General features: G+C 34.7%; 1 long non-coding RNA gene across 1 annotated transcript; it reads left to right on the forward strand.

Moving 5' to 3' along the window:
- Positions 1 to 5,123: 5,123 nt before the first annotated feature.
- Positions 5,124 to 5,556, forward strand: LOC149234887 (uncharacterized). The gene is made up of 2 exons (XR_016268235.1): positions 5,124 to 5,392; positions 5,490 to 5,556. It is a non-coding gene; the product is annotated as an uncharacterized LOC149234887 (long non-coding RNA).
- The last annotated feature ends 2,595 nt before the right edge of the window (positions 5,557 to 8,151 follow it).

Raw genomic sequence — 8,151 nt, forward strand, 5'->3', positions numbered from 1 at the left:
GGCTGTCTTACTGCTATAGTACACTGAGAACAACACTCGGGGAGACTACTCGCGCATACGATAGGGTAGTCGGGTAGTATGGCTAAGGGTACGATTGATCCTCCTTAGTTAGTGCCCTAAAAGATTGGGCCGAGTACTACTGTTGGATCCTTATGTATATTGCGATCTGTAGCACCTAACACTCCTTGAGACCATAGTTCACTCATCTCTCTGAAGATTTCCCATTATCTTCTTTGCCAAATCAAATCTAGCAGTTGGGGCTCTATCGCTGGAGAAACAATCAGATCCACCAATTGAGGGTCTACTGCCACAGAACCATTCAGATTTAGTAGCTGGGGTTCTATTGCTGTCGCAGTACAACTCACATTCAGCAGTTGAGGGTTTCGCAGGTAGATATGGCCGTTTGTGTAGGGAGGCTAGTGGATCCTATACCTTGGGGCAATTCTCGCTGGACATTGGGCAATATTAAGTTTTTTGGAAATTGGCCACTGCAGTATTGATAAGTGGGGAATAAAACTCCATTCGGAATATATATATATATATATATATATATATATATATATATATATATATATATATATATATATATAGATATATATATATGGGGCCTTCCCGAGATGCTTATAATAGACTTAGCCCATAAAAATCAGGACAAGGAGCTGATGTAGGTGGTACCATTCAATTGTCAACTTCAATTTTCAGGTGGTCCCAAATTTTTTCAAAGTGATGACAAGTGACCAGGATCTCTGTATGGTAGAAACCAGAGCTCAAGCCATGGCCAACGAGAACATCGAGAACCTTGAAAAACTGTTGGATTCTTTTAAGAGCCTAGTAGACCAGATGCAACGATTCATGGACACATTCACAAAGGGAAAGTCGGGGTTGCAATTAGAGGCACATGGGTTTAATTAAGACCTTGAAGGCAAATCTAGCCATCATATTCACTTCCATGGAAATCACCAACATTCCCACCCTTAACCACCCAAGATGGACATGTACAAATTTGATGGCTTTAATCTGGCAGTATGGGTAGCATAAATTGACCAATATTTCACTCTGAATGATATCATAGATGATGAAACTAAACTACATGTGAGAGGCCTTTACTTGGACCAAGAGAGGTGGCAATGGTGGCAGTGGCATCGAAAATGCTATCTCGGGAAAATTACTTGGCAGTTGTTCTCAAAATCCATTTGTGACCGCTTTGACTGCGAATCTAATTTTTTGGGTCGTCTTACTAAGCTTCGATAGACAGGCACAATAAAAGACTATATTGCAGCCTTTGAGACATTGGTCATCCACACAAAAGGTTTGGGAGATGAATTCTACTTGGAATGTTTTATAAGTGGTCTCAAAGAAGCCATCCAATCCCATCTCCAGATGCACCACCCACCCAAATGGATGGACACTTACAAAAAGGCTATCAAAGTGGAACGTGATTTAGCTGCCCAGTTGCCTCGTCCAAATTTCATAGCCTGTTGATTTTGAAAACAAATCCTTCAGGTCTGTGAGGTTCGATGAAGTTGGATGTTCTTCAGCGTCGATGATTTTCCTGAAACAACAACAAGAAATAGACGATTTTCCTGAAACAACAGTAGGCAATAATGCACCCCACCTCTATTCAATATATAATCGTATAATCGCACATTGCAGGGAAAGGGAAAATTGAATGACTGAAATTAAACAAAGGCCATGCTTTCATTCCTGTTTAATGAAATTTAATACGTGAATAGAGAGGTTGGGAGCCTGGAAATAAATGAATTGAGGTGATGAGGCTGATGAGCATGGGCAGAGACTACGCAAGAATGGATGGTCATTTCAGATATAGGGAACTGACACAAGAAAAATGGATGAGCTCAACTAATGGATGACCTAGTTGAGGCACATATCCTAACAACCTAGCAACACTGTAAAGGGGCATGGAGTAAGTACCAGGATCAGGCCATGGGCTATAAATGGAAATGGATCAGGTACATTTGGAGTAAGTGAGATTCTCATTCGATAGGTGAAAACATAATCAGAACTCTCACTTTCTAACTCTTAAATTCTCATTGGCACTCTGTGACTGGATATACAGATCATGGCTCAACAGGTTGCTAAAATAAAAGCTCTTTGTGACTGGATATAGATATACATTCTCACTAACACTCTGTGCAGGCGACAATTTTTTTTTATCACTCCAACAGAGGGCAAGAGATTGTATTTTGTTTTCCACGCAACACTATTCATTACTGCTCGACAAGATATTTGATGTACAGTCCGTCCAGTCTGAACATCAACAATATCAATAAAAAGAGCCTCACTGGCAGAAGCTATGTATTTCCCATCATGATTGAAGTTGATTGTCAACACTGACCGCTGGAGTTTGGTAAAGGTTCGAACACATGACATCTCAGAAATATCCCAAAGGCTTACAAGGGCATCTGCACTTCCTTAGCGAGCTATAAAAAGTGAACTATATGTCACTAAGGATCCTCTAAATGAGAAAACTCAGGTGTGAAGCATATATTGCATGGTCCTTTCCATTTAGAGTTTTCAGATAACCATTAACAAGTATTACTCACATGGAAAAAGTAATGTAAACCACCTAAGTTACTGATAAACACACCCATAATAGGAATCCAAAATTCCTCTGATGTCTTGATTTCCTATGCATAAACATGTTTGAATAGCTACAATTTTGTTTGATAAGGTCCAAAAAATTATTTTCACCTTCATGATTGTATTTTAGTGGTTTCAGTTTCTAAATACAAATGCGATGAGGCACAAAAAATAGATGCTAAAGCCATACCTTCTAAAGATGGCCATACCTATTCTTTCCTTGCCTCTGTTCTTGTCTTTATCGCTGTTGTTTTTGCCCCTATCCTTCTAGACCTTAGGAATATAAAATAGGATACTGTCTTAGGGGGTTACCCATGACCAAGCATCAACATGACTATGTAATTTTAAAGAAAAGGGGGCGGAGGGAATAAACTTAAGCAGGCTAAATGCACTAGCCAAGTTCAGACACGTATGAGAAAAAATAGATAACAAGAACACCTTTTAATGGTACATATTTGGGAATTGTTTGTAACTCATAATTCTCCAGTTCACCTTGCATATATCATTCTTGCCCATTCCAATATTACATGCACACCTCGTGAGTATGGTTCCAACCAAAATGAAGAAGAATGCATTTACTGAGACTTTTAGAGGAGACGAAGGAGGGAGGTACAACACAGAATGCGGTCCAGCACCAAAGATTTAAATAAAAACAATGTATGGGTATACTTGAAGCCCTCAATAGACTACAAGAATCCTAAGAGATTGATTATTCATACAAATTTACAATTTCTCATCGATGGTATTTAGTTGATACCTAGAGAAATTGTTCCTGATAAAAAATAAATAAAAAATGCCTTTACCATAAGAAACTTCCATGCTTACCATAAAAGTATGTGATAAAGAATAAACATCATTTCCAGTACAATCTTGACAATGCAATAGACATGAAGGCGGGTATTAGATTTGAATGTAAAACCATGAAATCATGCTATGTACACATTTTCAAGGCAGGAGCTACAACACAGAACACAATCCAGCTCTAAAGATTTAAATAAAAATAATGTGTAATAGCAACCCGCACTATGAGGGAAACAAGGGTATGAACAATATTTCAAAAGCACCATTCTTGTCACCATGCACCACGCAACTTGCTTTGTTGTTCAGAGCCCACCACCATGTAGCTTCCTATTGATAGCACGCTGCCTATGCACAGTGCACAGAGTCCATACAATTTCCTTTCCTATTCACAATGCACCACCACACAGGTTCCCCGTTGACAACACACAGAGTCCAAGTTGGAAAATTACAATTGAGCGGAGGAAGACGAAAACCGATGCTTGTGATTGGCTCTGGTGAACAAGGTTTGCCCACCCGAAGCCCGCAGCGCAAGACGCCTATTGGCGTAAAACACTGCTGTGAGATAAACTTTTTTGTATGAAAGTATTTTTTCGTTCCACATAACATAGGAATCCACAACGAAATATATTAAATTACGAAGATAACGACCAAATATATTAAAATGCCTTTTTTTGGTTAAATAGCGAATCGCTTATGATGTGTCAAGCCCATAAAACAATATCATTTCGCCGTAGTCTAACCAAAGTGCTTTTTTGCCCTGAAAATCTCGAAAATTCTGGTCACATTTTGATAAATTCTAGAAGGGATTTTTGTAAATCGAGGTTATAGTTGTTAAACTTCAATATTTTGGGTGTCCCAGAGGTTTTTGATGGTGCCAAATCTATTTCCACCTTCAAAAACATGATTTATACATTCCTTCTGCAAGATTTGTTACAAATGATTTGCCCAAATTCGACAGGCCATCTGTGGGAATAGTGTTGAATCTATTTCCATCTTCAAAAACATAAACACTCCTTCCACAAAATTTGTTAAAAACAATTTACCCAAATTCCAGCCATCCGTCCGTGAAAATATGGCCTCAACTAAGATAAGATCAACTAACTGAACTAAGAAAATATCAAATCCAATCAATCAATTCAATCACTCACTCATCAGTGAAACACTTGCGAACACCTTATTTTGATGGAACATAGGGTGTCACACATCCATAGTAAACTAATGATTACATATACATAAAATATATATTTTTAACCAAAGTCCACTTACGACATGGAAGGAATACAAATTACATTTCCATATTAGTCAGGGATTTAAATCATATCTCTGTTGTTTCTATTTGCTTAAAGTTAGGGATTTTAATCATACTCATCCATACGTGGTTATTATATGGTCATAACCTACGTCCTGTTGGAAATGGATAAACCCTACTGTAAACCCTTGATTATCTTTATTAACATTGATAAATGTTAGAGTATTTCATATTATCATTGGTACAGATACCCATAGGGTAAGAATTAAATGATTCTGGTCCCTACTTAGGAATGTGAGGGCGACTCCTATTTCAGATTTTATAGTCATATTAATGCGGTCTGACATAGGGTCGATATAACACGATTCAACACCCCACACGATACAGGATGATAAAAGAGAAAAAAAAATAGCAGCGTGTTGTATAGTGTTATATCGACCCCCATGTCAGAACCCATTAATATTGCTATAAAGTCTAAAATAAGAGCTGCCTAATGCGAGGCCGCTCCTTCGTGGGTCTTCGACCTGGGCCACAGCTGGCCTCCTACCGCGTGGATGACCGTGCCTCATCGATGGTTCCCTTTACCCCTGGTCATTCGACGGTGTGGGATGAGGCAAGTAACATTAAGCTGGTGTCTGGAGCAGAGTGGGGTTTGTCTTTCGGCCTTACTGCTGTGGAGGGTTTTGCTACCATTCTTGCAGAGAGGGATTTCGGCTCCGTCTGTTGGCCGAGGGTTCCATTGTGAGTTCCGTACTGTCCATTGGTTTTGTTGAGTTTAGAATGTCTGTAGAAGATTGTTCGGTTGTTTTTGAGTCTTACTGTCTCCATATGTATTCAGACTCTATCATGGCGAAATAGGGTTTGCCCGGAAGGCTCCTTGACGAGCTGGAGGAACTTGACAGCTACCTGGGTAAGTAAAGGCTTCTCAAATTCTTGAATACATTCTTTAATTTCGTTGATCATCATAATTTGTGGGTTCCGACTGCTGTTACATTGCTTTGTTTAGGGTTCGCAGGCTTCGACCCTGGTGGATTCCTCCCGGCCATCGCTCCTTCTGAATGCTCCTTCAACATGTTCCGGGTATGAGACGTAGACTTTATTAAATATGAGGTTTAAGGCTAGTTTAAGGAATGATTCATAGACCTGTTTTTCTTCTATTGTTTAGCTACATCACTGTTGTTCCTAGGTTTGGCTCGCTTCAATTTTGGTTGAATCTTGGGAAATCCTTTTGACAGGATTCCGGGTCTCTATGCCAGTCCGAGGACTATGCCAAACCGCCCGGGTTTGGTCTTGGAGGAAATCTTCACAGGGATCAGATATTTTCCATTTGTGTTCTTTCTATTTAAGCAAACAGGATAGGTCCTAGGGTCTCTGATATCGATTCGACCATATCGAGTCTTAGAATTGTTGTATGGGTATTTGAATGTATTGGGTATTATACTTATGTGAACAGATAGGTGGTCAACCACCGTTCCTTTGTTTTTCCTTTTTACAGTTTTGTGTTGCTTCTTGTGGAGAAGGCCAAAGACCTTCGCGTAGTCTAGCTGTACATTTTGTTATCTGCTAAATTTGTACAAGAAGTGCTACTTCATTCAATTGACTCTTGGATTCCATATGTATTAAAAACTTAAACAGAGTACATCAAGGAGAAGTAAGTTAGTTATTTTCTGGCAAGAGATTTTATTTTTATTTAAAATAAATGAAATTTAAAATTTACTGCAGCAAAACTTTGTCATAGTGTTTTTCTATTAGAAAATTAATTAAAACTGATACAATAATCAAAATTTTGACGAGTGAAAAGACATTTTTAAACAGAACAATCATTAATTACCCCGAAAAAAAATAAAAACTTACTATATATATATAAAAATAAATAATTGTAACATTCCTTTTCTTATAGGGCTAAAATGAAATTTGTAAACATAAAAATTAATATTTATTCCGTTATTTTTTTTTACTTTTATATTTATATATGTTTATTATTTTATATATATATATATATATTTGTTTAAAATATATTATTAAAAATTAAAATTTATAAATATAATTAAAATGAGTATATTGATTCATTCATTTAAGTGAAAATATCTGTTCTTTTTAGTATATAAAATTACTAATTTTTTTTTCAAAAGCTAGTAACTATTTGTTTTTCTAAATCATATTTCAAAGCTCTTGAGTTAAGCAGTGACAGTAATTCTAAATCATATTTCAAAGGGTTTGAGTTAAGCATTGAAAATAAGTTAAATATTCATAATGGACAAGTTTCTTCTCTATGGAATTTTTTTTTTTTTTTTTTTTTAATATATTAAAGTGAATAAATTAAAATGATAAGTTGTATATTTATAAGGTTTTTGATAAGGAAGACAAGATAACTTTAGGTTGGAGGGAAAAATATTATAGACACTAAAATTAAATAAATTTTGTTATGGAAATTTATTTAAGAAACTTAAAAATATATATTACATTAGTGGATGGCCTTTTTAATAAACTTATAAGCTTAAATTAGTTATTACTTCCAAAATATTTGAATTGTTTATCTATTAAAATTAAGCTAATGACATCTTTAATAATATTAACCACCTCTAATTAAACTAACCCCTTAAATTATGTACAAAGTCATGACTTTTATCCATATTGAAATACAATCTAAAACATAATATTGAACCATTATTATTTGACTTATTATATTTTTATATGTACAAAGATCAAATAAACTTTGATGTGTAGGTTTATTTATGAAACTTAAAAGGTATATATCATATTAGTAGATGATATTTTTAATTAATTTTCAAATTTTTTTCTTAAGAGAAAAAATGACTTTTTTTTTATTATTTCCAATCAAAATAAATATAAGACTATTTCATATGCTTTGAAATTTTTCTTTAAATAAATTGATGACCTTAAATTAAATTGATCACCTTGAATTAGTACCTCCCACTTAAAAATATATTTGAATTGCTTACTTATTAAGATAGATTATATTTATTGAGCGGAGAGGCTCATTCTACAATCTAGTATGATGAGGATATTTTAAATGAAAAAAACTTTCATAAATAATTATATATATTTGGTTAGTTTTAATTAAATGTTTAGTAATGACATTCTGATTGTATTCTCTTGGTTTGTTTATATTTCACTTTCACTTCAACTAATAAATAAAAATATTTATATGTTTATAACCTAATTTTATATAAAATAATTAAAGTTTAAATAAAAGTTTTATTTCCCTTATAAATATTTCAATATAGAATGTCCGTAAAACATTTGTGAAATATATATATAATGTGTGTCGCATGTGTGTTAATGTTCACTTTAATAAAAATGTTTCAATCCTAAAAAGGAAAAAGTAATTAAAGGTAAAATAATTTAGTTACTTCTTAAGAAGAAATGTGTAACTCATTCCAATTTTAATATAAAATATTAATAATAATAAATTATTAAAAAAATACAATTTAAACAATGAAAAATTACAAATGCTAGACAAAAAAGCACTATAAATC

Source organism: Pinus tabuliformis, chromosome 8, assembly GCF_031772625.1.
Source record: "Pinus tabuliformis cultivar Carrire ecotype Pingquan chromosome 8, CPIR1, whole genome shotgun sequence".
Classification (NCBI taxonomy): Eukaryota; Viridiplantae; Streptophyta; class Pinopsida; order Pinales; family Pinaceae; genus Pinus; species Pinus tabuliformis.